Source organism: Melanerpes formicivorus, unplaced genomic scaffold, assembly GCF_026170545.1.
Source record: "Melanerpes formicivorus ecotype bairdi unplaced genomic scaffold, bMelFor1.0.p_v2 SCAF_18, whole genome shotgun sequence".
Taxonomy (NCBI): Eukaryota; Metazoa; Chordata; class Aves; order Piciformes; family Picidae; genus Melanerpes; species Melanerpes formicivorus.
Window position 1 is genome coordinate 14414751 of NW_027142370.1, and position 12500 is coordinate 14427250.

The following is a 12500-nucleotide window of genomic DNA, read 5'->3' on the forward strand; positions in this document are numbered from 1 at the left end:
TGCCTTTGACATTTCTGCATCAGAAGATCTTGGAGGAAGCATGGCAGATGGTTTAGAAAAGAGCCACAGAAATGGTTTTCAATGTCTCACAGTGAGAAAAGGGGGGAGGGGGAAATCAGTCCTTTCTCACATGTCTCACTTACTTCCCATTACATCCACCTGTAACCACAGGATGTTAGGGGTTGGAAGGGACCTCCAGAGATCATCAAGCCCAACCCCCCTGCCAGAGCAGGACCATAGAATCCAGCATAGATCACACAGGAATGCATCCAGATGGGGTTTGAAAGTCTTCAGAGAAGGAGACTCCACAACCTCTCTGGGCAGCCTGCTCCAGTGCTCTGGGACCCTCACACTGAAGAAGTTCCTCCTCCTGTTGAGGTGGAACCTCCTGTGCTGGAGTTTATATCCATTGCCCATTGTGCTATCACAGGGTACAACTGAGCAGAGCCTGTCCCCTCCCTCTTGACCCCCAGCCCTCAGATATTTATAGACTTTTATTAATCCCCTCTCAGCCTTCTCCTCTCCAGACTAACCACCCCCAGGGCTCTCAGCCTCTTCTCACCAGGCAGTGCTCAGTCCCCTCATCATCCTTGTAGGCCTCCCTTGGACTCTCTCCAGCAGATCCCTGTCCCTCTTGAGGTGGGGAGCCCAGAACTGGATGCAGTATTCCAGGTGAGGTCTCGGCAGGGCAGAGTAGATGGGAAAGAGAACCTCCCTGGATCTGCCAAGAGAGCAGAGCACAGTCTATCAGAGATTGTCCTGGGTTTGGCTAGGCTAAGGTTATCGTTATCTGATTGTATCAGAAGAAGCTGGGAGAGCCCACAGCCAAGCCTGGCATCTGAACACCAAATACAAACCCTCTGTTGGCTCAGAGAGTGGAAACCAGGCTAGAAAAGCTCCAGATGAGGGAGCTGGTGCATGAGTTAGCTCTAATGAAACACAGCAGATGTTTCCCCAGCTGCTGCTGCACAAAACAGTGTTTTCATGTAGTTCTTATAGGATGAAAGTACATCCACAAGATGTCCTAGTCATTAATTTTTCAATCTCAGGATGCATTTTCAAGAAGTCATTTTTTTACCCTTCAAAGCAAATGACAGCAGGCATTAAGGGAAATAGACCTGTTGGGAAAACACACTTGCAACGCTTTGTTCCTTGAAAAGCAGTCATTTCAGCTATTCTTATGTGGCACATTAAATTTCCAGTCTTGGCAAAACAGATGCTCAGGGGGTCCCCTTGTATTTATCTGTGAAGGTAAGAACTTCCCAGCAGAAGCAGGGAAGTCATTGTGCCCCTGTGCTCAGCACTGGTTAGGCCACACCATGAGTACTATGTCCAGTTCTGGACTCCTCAATTTAAGAAGGACAATAAGACACTTGAACGTGTCCACAGAAGTACAGCAAAGCTGGGGAGGGGTTTGGAGCACAGCCCTGTGAGGAGAAGCTGAGGGAGCTGGGGGTGCTTAGCCTGGAGAAGAGGAGGCTCAGAGGAGACCTTATTGCTCTCCACAACTCACTGAAGGGAGGTTGTAGCCAGGAAGGGGTTGGTCTCTTCTCCCAGGCAAGCAGCACCAGAACAAGGGGACACAGTCTCAAGCTGTGCCAGGGGAGGTTCAGGCTGGATGTTAGGAAGAAATTCTTCCCAGAAAGAGAGATTGGCCATTGGAATGTGCTGCCCAGGGAGGTGGTGGAGTCACCATCACTGGAGGTGTTTAGGACAAGACTGGATAGGGTGCTTGGTGCTATGGTTTAGTTGATTAGATGGTGTTGGGTGATAGGTTGGACTTGATGATCTCTGAGGTCTTTTCCAACCTGGTTAATTCTGTATTCTGTATTCTCAGTTGCCCCAGAACCAGAATTTATTCACATCCTGGCCTCTGCATCCACTGAAATATTTAGGGGGGGAAAAATACTATCTTTAAATATTTTCCAATTCATTCATTAATTATCACTGTGGTGGGTTTTGTTTTGTTTGTTTGTTTCCTCTGGTATTCACTAGTGAAATAGGTCAGGTTGTCTGGGGCTCTGTGCAACCTGCTCTGGTTGCAGATGTCCCTTATTAGAATAAACCTTTATTAGAGTAAACCAAACCAGGTTGGAAGAGACCTTCAAGATCATTGTGTCCAACCCATCAACCAATCCAACCCACCCAAACAGCTAACCCATGGCACCAAGCACCGCATCAAGTCTCCTCCTGAACACCTTCAATGATGGCGACTCCGCCACCTCCCCGGGCAGCCCATTCCAATGGGCAATCACTCTTTCTGTATAGAACTTCTTCCTAACATCCCTGTTGACCTTAAAAGGTCTCTTCAAACCCAACCCACTCTGTGATTCTCATTTGACCTATGGTGATACTGGTTTAATCTTCCAGAGCTCTGCTTGTGTTACCTTGCTCTCTACAGCTGGTGCTCATCTTGCTTCTGAGGACTGAACCTGATGATGAATTAATAGCTTAGCACAACTTCTGGTGCAGCTATGATAAGTAATCATTTCCCTTCCTCTCAACATTACAAACTACCCTAGACCTGCCTGCTCTTCACAGATGACAAGTGATGCTCCATCTTATTAGCACTGATTGCAGGACATGCCCTTCTTCCGTGGTTCCTATGTGAACTAAGAGGTTTTGCACTTAAATTTGGGCTGTCCTGGAATCTCAGCTGACCTCCATCTGATACAATTTGTTCTCCAGCTATTTTTGTGTTCTTTTTTTTTTTTCTGCCTTTGTACTGCATTCTCTCTTCTGCCCAAGTGAAGAAGCAGATCTCATTATATTCTTTTCTCACTGGGAAGTATCTTTCACTAGCAAAAAGGCAAACCCTACAGTTAACTAAAGCCCTGAAGGCCAACAGAGCCACTGCAATCCGTTTGAAGAGGACGAATTAAATGGTGATTAGAGATGAAAGCTTTGTTATGCTTATGTAACCCATAATAGCACAAGTTTCCCATGCCTTGCTGCTTACAGGATAGCTGACCTCCTAACAGCTAGCCACTTCTTCACAAATCTGCACAATGTGCTTTTAATTAGAACTTGCCCTTGCAAGCAGGCCCAGATGAGCTCTCCTGCAAACCAAAACAAGGGGTCAAGGACCTATCTTTCTGATTCTGTCCTGAACCACATCCCACGTGTTTTGTTCCCAACATTCCTCTCCATGTCATCCTGCTAAAACAAAGCTGCAGGCTGGTCTCACCTGGAATAAAAGGGGCAAGAGATGGTTCTCACTTTGTCAAATAAAGTGAGCAATCATGGCAGGCCCTCGTTTGAAGCTGGAAAGATGGAAATAGGAGAGAGGTTGATGAGGTTTTTCGCTTGCTCAACCCGCCTCTAAAGATTCTGATTTTCCCAATTGCTGATCATCAGGAGATAGAGGCGTGGGAAAAGGGTTTTGAGATTGACAAATGGGAGAATAATGACAGGAAAAGAGGAGATGAAGTTCAAAAGGAGCGTCCCAGCAACCTCTGGTAAGGGTACACTGCACTTTTCAGAGGTACATGCAGCACTGAGTGCCATCTGCATAACCAGGTGCCTGAAGGAGAAAAAGAGGCTCAGGGGAGAACTAATTGATCTCTGCAACTACCTGAAGGAAGGTTGTAGCCAGGAGGGGGTTGCTCTCTTCTCCCAGTCAACCAGCACCAGAACAAGAAGACACAGTCTCAAGCTGCACCAGGGGAGGTTTAGGCTGGAGGTGAGAAGAAAATTCTTCCCAGAAAGGTTAATTGACCATTGGAATGTGCTGCCCAGGGAGGTGGTGGAGTCATCATCCCTGGAGGTGTTGAAGAAAGGATTGGATGTGGAACTTGGAGCCATGGTTTAGTTGTCAGGTGGTGTTAGATATTAGGTAATAAGTTGGACTTGATCTCTGAGGTCTTTTCCAACCTTATTGATTCTATGATTCTAATGTTAGGTGGAGTAGCAATTTAAGGAGCAACGAGCAGTGTCTAAAGAAATTGAAGACCATGAGCTTGAAAGGGAAATCCCTTTCGCTTTTCAATTAATTTCACTTTAATCCAATTAACTTCATTGAAAGATTCTAGGGAAAAAATCCCAACTGCAGGATTAGGCTGTGGAATCACTCTGCCACCACTCAGAAACAACCAGGAGCTGGGCATAAGTGAAAGGATAGAATAGGATAGGATAGGATAGGATAGGATAGGATAGGATAGGATAGGATAGAATAGAATAGAATAGAATAGAATAGAATAGAATAGAATAGAATAGAATAGAATAGAATAGAATAGAATAGAATAGAATAGAATAGAATAGAATTAACCAGGTTGGAAAAGACCTTTGAGATCATCAAGTCCAACCCATCATCCAACATCATCTAATCAACTAAACCATGGCACCAAGCACCCCATCAAGTCACCTTCCAAACACCTCCCTGGGCAGCCCATTCCAATGGGTAATCTCTCTCTCTCTGAAGAATTTCTTCCTAACATCTAGTCTAAACCTCCTCTGGTGCAGCTTGAGACTGTGTCCTCTTGTTCTGGTGCTGGTTGCCTGGGAGTAGAGACCAACCCCCACCTGGCTACAACCTCCCTTCAGGGAGTTGGAGACAGCAAGAAGGTCTCCTCTGAGCCTCCTCTTCTCCAGGCTAAGCAACCCCAGCTCCCTCAGCCTCTCCTCACAGGGCTGTGCTCCAGACCCCTCCCCAGCTTTGTTGCCCTTCTCTGGACACCTTCCAGCAACTCAACACCTTTCCTAAACTGAGAGGCCCAGAACTGGACACAGGACTCAAGGTGTGACCTAACCAGTGCTGAGTACAGGGGACAAATGACCTCCCTGCTCCTGTTGCTTTTATTTTTTCCCATTTCTAAGGGGGCAAATGTAGCCAATTGTATTTGATTTATGGCAAAGAGTCTGAAATGGCAAGACCCTGAGAGTGGAGCAGCACTTTTCAATTATTAATGCTGGCCCATGGTATAAATATTTGAACTTCTTGGGGATTTTAGAGAAGGAGCATTGATCAGAGTAAGCCACATCAGAATAGAATAGAATAGAATAGAATAGAATAGAATAGAATAGAATAGAATAGAGTAGAATAGAGTAGAATAGGGTGGAATGGAATGGAATGGAATGGAATGGAATGGAATGGAATGGAATGGGATGGAATGGGATGGAATGGGATGGAATGGGATGGAATAGAATAGAATAGAATAGAATAGAATAGAATAGAATAGAATAGAATAGAATAGAATAGAATAGAATAGAATAGAATAGAATAGAATAGAATAGAATAGAATAGAATAGAATAGACCAGGTTGGAAGAGACCTTTGAGATCATCACATCCAACCCATCATCCAACACTATCTAATCAACTAAACCATGGCACCAAGCACCCCATCAAGTCTCCTCCTAAATACCTCAGCAAAGGAAAGCACCTCCTGGGCTCATGAAAGAAGAGCCTTGTCTCATCATTCCTTACTACAAGAGGCTAAAATAGAACTTGCAGAGGTGCCAATTATTTTCCACACTGTAACCTGCCAAAATAGAAATCATTGTTGCATTGCTCTGCAGATTCAGAGATAAGCATTTACCCAGAAGTTCCTAACATATATAATAGCACTTTGGCCAGAAAAACCTTCCTGCATTCTGATGAGAGAAGAAAAGTGCAGTTGAATCCCACATTGTGGTTGTTACAATCTCACTTTCTTCCTTTCTCTCCTATTATAAATGCTATTCCAAAACTTCACCAGCCTCATGGCATGAAATCTTTATTGTTGTCAGCTCAAAGGTACTCATGGACAGTTAAATCCAGATGATTTTTGTTCCAAGACTGGCTTTTTTAGCTTCAAAAGATCTTTTCTTTCCCTTTAATTTGTACCACTGAATTGCAGCATAACAAGAGGACACAGTCTCAAGCTGCACCAGGGGAGGTTTAGGCTGGATGTTAGGAAGAAGTTCTTCCAAGAAAGGGAGATTGGCCATTGGAATGTGCTGCCCAGGGAGGTGGTGGAGTCACCATCACTGGAGACATTTAGGAGGAGGCTGGATGAGGCGCTTGGTGCCATGGTTTAGTTGATTACCTGCATGGTGTTGGGTGATAGGTTGGACTTGATGATTTCAAAGGTCTTTTCCAACTTGGTCTGGTCTATTCTATTCTATTCTATTCTATTCTATTCTATTCCATTCCATTCCATTCCATTCCATTCCATTCCATTCCATTCCATTCCATTCCATTCCATTCCATTCCATTCCATTCCATTCTAACTTACAACAGAAATACCTATGGTTAGACTTCAATTACACAGCTTGACATCTTCTATTAAATTCATTTGAGCTATCTGTTAATTCCACCCTTCTTCTTCTGTGAATTCCACCTCTTCACTCCTGAGCTTTTCTTAATTCCACACTTCTTCCACTGGACCTTGAGGAGTGCAGCTTTTAGGCTATAAAGTCCTGGTTTTTCTGTTAATAGAAAGTGACTTCTAGCTTAATGTCTTTGGGAAATGAATTGACAGTCTGTTTTGCACCAATTCATGAAGGAAACCATAAAATAGGAGAGACCTGAGTCTTCTTTCTTAGGGATCTTAGGCAGTGACTAACTTTCATAGATTCATAGAGTGGCTTGGGTTGGAAGAGACCTTAGAGACCATCCAGTTCCAACTGCCCTGTCATAAGCAGGGACATCTTTCACTAGCCCAGGTTGCTCAAGGCCCCATCCTAGCCTTGAACACCTCCAGGGAAGGCCAATCACAACCTCTCTGGGCTGCAAGTTCCAGCATCTCACCACCCTCACTGTTAAGAATTTATCCTTAATCTCCAGTCCAAATCTACCCTCCTCAAGCTTCATGCCATTCCATCTCCTCCTCCCTGGCAAAAAGCTCCTCCCCAGCTTTCTTGTAGTCCTTTTCAGTACTGGCAGGCTGTCATAAGGTCTCCCTGCAGACTTCTTTACCTGCTGTCTGCTGTCATCTCTCTTTTACCTGGTGTCACAGTATCACAGTATCACCAAGGTTGGAAGAGACCTCAAAGATCATCGAGTCCAACCTGTCACCACAGACCTCATGACTAGACCATGGCACCAAGTGCCACGTCCAATCCCCTCTTGAACCTCAGAGTGTCTCTTTGGCATTGCATCAGATGCTAGACCCACACTCAGCTAGATTAACTATCACAGCATCACAGTATCACAGTATCACCAAGGTTGGAAGAGACCTCAAGGATCATCAAGTCCAACCTGTCACCACAGACCTATATCACACTTTTCCTGGGAAGTCTCTAATGTTTCCATAGAGAGGTATCAAATGATTCTGGCATTATCAATCCATAGTAAATTCAGCTTGAATTGAAGCTTGGGTTTTATTCCTGTCTATCTGTTTACATCCAGTACTCCAAAGAGTCCTCCAAAGTTTCACTCAGACTAAAAGCCAACTTTTCTAGTTTGGGGATAATTCAGCATCAGGCTCATGACCAACCACAAATTTGATGGATGTCCTTGCTCAGAGATATTTGGGTGCTTTTCAGAAGACTACAATGAAGATTATTTGAATCTTCAGCCTTACAGGAGCTTTTTGTGCTCTTTGAGATGGTAATTTTCTCCTTTTGTCTGGATCTTTCTGTGTTTTCCAGGCTGTACACTGAGCACTTCACATAGGTTAGTCAGTTGGCTCGTGATATGAAGTGGGTTGGAAAATGACAGTTTCCACTGATTGTGGGGTACTTAAAAATATGAGATAGAAAGATATATATATATAAAGGTGCTTTAAACATGGAAATTGTCCTGTTCATTGATGATTCATAGCCTTTTGAGAGAGTCCTGGCTGTGGTGAGTATTAGATGGATCTGCACAATCTCTGCTTTTGAATTTGCACCGTGGTCCATCTTTATTTTTGTATGGTGTAGGAATCCTGTCTATAAATCTTGGATGCAGACCACCTTGTGATTGTATCACGACCTGAGATGTGCCCCAACAAAGGATAACCATTGCTCACTGGACTGCAGCTGGCCTGACAATAATGGGCTGAGGCCACTGCTATTGATACCTGTGGGAATATGCATAAGACAAGATTATCTCCACCCATCAGGTACCATGGAAAGGGAGGATGGTGCGACAATGGATTCACCACCTGGCCCCTGATATGCATTGGGTGTGTGGGCAGGTAAAGGGAGAAAGAGGAGGAGAAGGTCCCCCCCTTCCTCCAGGCCCCTGTCCAAATATAAAGGAAAAGGAATACACAGGAAGATTTCCTGGGGGAAAATACCTGGACACTTACCTAAGGATGATTTCCTGGGGAACAATACTTTGATACTTACCTAAGGACAATTTCCTGGAGGACAATACCTAGACACTTACCTAAGGATGATATAGACTAGACTAGCCTGGACTGGACTGGACTGGACTAGAATAGAATAGAATAGAATAGACCATGTTGGAAGGGACCTTCAAGATCATCAAGTCCAACCTATAATCCAACACCACCTAATCAACTAAACCATGGCACCAAACACCCCATCAAGTCTCCTCCTGAACACCTCCAGTGATGGCGACTCCACCACCTCCCTGGGCAGCACATTCCAATGGGCAATCACTCTCTCTGTGTAGAACTTCCTCCTAACCTCCAGCCTAAACCTGCCCTGGCACAGCTTGAGACTGTGTCCTCTTGTTCTGGTGCTGGTTGCCTGGGAGACAATACCTGGACACATACCTAACTATGATTTCCTGGGAATAATACCTGGTCACATACCTAAGGACTAAAAAACTGTATGAAAAGCCTTGAGCAATACTGGCATGATAGAAACAAGAAGACGCCACCACATGCTGGAAACATCACGGGGCAACACAACAGATCTTGGGTTTCCTCTCTCCACCTCTGACTGTTGGTAATATAATCCTTTTCCTGCTTCCTCCCTCTTCTCCTTATAGCTATTTCTTCTTTCTCTCTTCCTCCTTTTGTTATTCTGTTAATAAATAGACTAGACTAGACTAGAATAAACTAGGTTGGAAGAGACCTTCAAGATCATCGTGTCCAACCTATCATCCAACAATATCTAATCAACTAAACCATGGCACCAAGCACCCCATCCAGTCTCCTCCTAAACACCTCCAGTGATGGTGACTCCACCACCTCCCCAGGCAGCACATTCCAATGGGCAATCACTCTTTCTATGAAGAGCTTCCTAACATCCAGTCTAAATAGCCTTGCTATTGTTATTTTGGCCTTGTTTGTGCCTCTAATTTCATAACACAGGAATATTCAAAAGAACTGAGGCTCTTTCCCTCTCTGGAGTGAGACATTAGGACAAGTAATTGTCTGGGGAAAAGAACTTTGTATTATTGTTGCTCCATCCAGCAAAGGATTTAATAACACTGGTTTAAAAGCTTGTATCTAGATGCCCAAATTGAGTTTCTAAGTGAAAATAACAAACACATATTTGGACAAGTAAAAGAAACTGTGTTATTCTTTCTGAATATCTGCACAGAATCACAGAATCCATCTAGTTGGAAGAGACCTCAAGGATCATTCAGTCGAGCCAGTATTGAAAGGTCAACCCTCGACCCAGTACTGAAAGGTCAACACTAAATCATGTCCCCCAGCTCCAGATCCACACTCTGCTTAAACACCTCCAGGGATGGTGACTCCAGCACTGCCCTGGGCAAACCATTCCAATGTCTGAGAACCCCCTCCATGAAGAAATATTTCATGAGACCCAACCTCCCCTGGCACAGCTTGGAACCATTTCCTCTGGTCCTGTCACTTGTCACTAAGAAGAAGTGGCTGCCCCTCCATGCTCCAACCTCCCTTCAGGTAGTTGTAGAGAGCAATGAGGCCTCCTCTCAGCCTCCTTTTCTCCAGACTGAACAACACCAGCTCCCTCCAATGCCCCTCATAGGCCATGTGCTCCAGGACCTTCACCAGCCTTATTGCCCTTCTCTGGACATGCTCCAGCCCCTCAATGTCCTTCCTAGAGTGAGGGGCCCAGAACTGAACATAACACTTGAGGTGTGGCCTCACCAGTGCTGAGTACCAGAATGGTCACCTCTCTGTTCCTCCTGGCCACAGTGTTTCTAACCCAAGCCAGGATGGTGATGACAGTACCAATTATTTTACAAGATTATGAGCAGATCCCTACCTTCCATCAGGGCACTCAGCAGCGCCAGTGTGAATTTCCAGCAGGAAACAGCAGTTAAAAATCTCATCTCCTAGTACCTGGGAGGGATTTCAACCTGTTCAGGATTTGTTTCAGCCGCTGTAGCATCTGCAGGGTAGAAACTTCCTGTTATTAGAATCATAAAATCAATAACATTGAAAAAGGCCTCAGATCATCAAATCCAACCTATCACCAAACACCTCATGACTAACTAAACCATGGCACCAAGTGCCACATCCAATCCCCTCTTGAACACCTCCAGGGATGGGGACTCCACCACCTCCCTGGGCAGCACATTCCAATGGCTAACAACTCTCTCTGGGAAGAACTTTCTCCTCACCTCCAGCCTAAACTTCCCCTGGCACAGCTTGAGTCTGTGTCCTCTTGTTCTGGTGCTGGTTGCTAGAGAGGAGAGACCAACCTCCACCTGGCTACAACCTCCCTTCAGGGAGTTGTAGATAGCAAGAAGGTCTCCCCTGAGCCTCCTCTTCTCCAGGCTAAGCAACCCCAGCTCCCTCAGCCTCTCCTCACAGGGCTGTGCTCAAGGCCTCTCCCCAGCCTCGTTGCCCTTCTCTGGACACATTCAAGTGTCTCCATGTCCTTCTCAAACTGAGGGGCTTGCAGTGATGATTTTCATTCTCTTTATTTTTTTTGTTTGAATTTAATTTCCTGTTGATATTTCTTCCTTCTGGGAGGTCCCAGCTCACTTGGGGAGCCCCAGAGGACCAAGTGCAGTGAGGCAGCATAAACGGCAGCCACCCTCATTAGCCACTGCCACGATTAAAGATGAAATATCTTCTTTACAACCTGTTCACTGCTGCATCCCAGCTGCAGCAAGTGACACAACAACAGCAATTATGGATGCCAGCCTACTCAAATATGAGAGGAACTTTCTGCCTGAATTGTTTTCTAGTGCAAAACCTTCTCTCTCTCTTTTTTTTTTTGGAAGGTGGGAAGTGGAGGGCTGTCTGGGGAAACAAATACCCTTCTACATGCATTGATGGCTGCACAGCAGCTTTTACCACCTCTGAAAGCTCAATCATCATTCACAAGCAGTCAGAAATAACTTCTAATGCCTCTTAGTGCTGGAAGTGTCCTAGAGTGAAGTTAATTTAGCCCAGGCTATTTCAAGGCACTTAATGTACAAAAGACCAGCTGAGCTTCTTCCTTCCTTATCAGAGGCTGAATCTTTCCTGTATATTACAATGCCCCAGCACAGGAAAATTCTATTTAATGGCAAAATGCTTCTGAAAGTTTTCTCAGGACATTTTGTCCCAAGGCTTTTAAAATTGAGCTAACCTTCTTCTTTTAGTTTTAGGTTTTTTTGGGTTCATTTCAGCAAAGTTCAAAATATTTTAATTCTCTGCCTAATCTGAGAACTTGTTGAAGCCTGTGCAGTTCTAACTGATATTAGAGAGCTGGAGCACCTCTCCTATGAGGACAGACTGAGGGAGTTGGGGTTGTTCAGTATGGAGAAGGGAAGGCTCCAAGGAGATCTTATTGTGGCTTTCCAGTATCTGAAGGGGGCTACAAGAAAGCTGGGGAGGGACTTTGGAGGGTGTCAGGACTGGGGGGAATGGAGTAAAACTAGAAGTGGGTAGATTCAGATTGGATGTTAGGAAGTTGTTCCCCATGAGGGTGGTGAGAGACTGGCACAGGTTGCCCAGGGAGGTGGTGGAAGCCTCATCCCTGGAGGTTTTTGCAGCCAGGCTGGATGTGGCTGTGAGCAACCTGCTGTAGTGTGAGGTGTCCCTGGCCATGGCAGTGGGGTTGGAACTGGATGATCTTTGAGTTCCTTTCCAGTCATAGTTTCACAGTATCAGTCAGGGTTGGAAGGGACCACAAGGATCATCTAGTTCCAACCCCCCTGCCATGGGCAGGGACACCCCACACTAGATCAGCCTGGCCACAGCCTCATCCAGCCTGGCCTTAAACACCTCCAGGGACAGGGCCCCAACCACCTCCCTGGACAACCCATTCCAGGGCTTCACCACTCTCATGGGGAAGAACTTCCTCCTCACCTCCAGCCTGAATCTCCCCACCTCCAGCTTCATTCCATTCCCCCTAGTCCTATCACTACCTGAGATCCTGAGCAGTCCCTCCCCAGCCTTCTTGGAGCCCCCTTCAGATACTGGAAGGTCACAATTAGGTCACCTCGGAGCCTTTTCTTCTCCAGACTGAACAGCCCCAACTCCTTCAGTCTGTCCTCATAGGAGAGGTGCTTCAGCCCTTTGCTCATCCTCCTGGCCCTTCTCTGGACACCTTCCAGCACCTCCAGATCCCTCTTGTAATGTCTTTAAAATTCTATGATTCTATGGCATTTTCTTGGTGCAGGGATGTACAAAACCCCCAAAGACATCAAGAAGACTGTGAGCATAAGGCTGAAAACTTCACTGTCACAGCTGTTCTG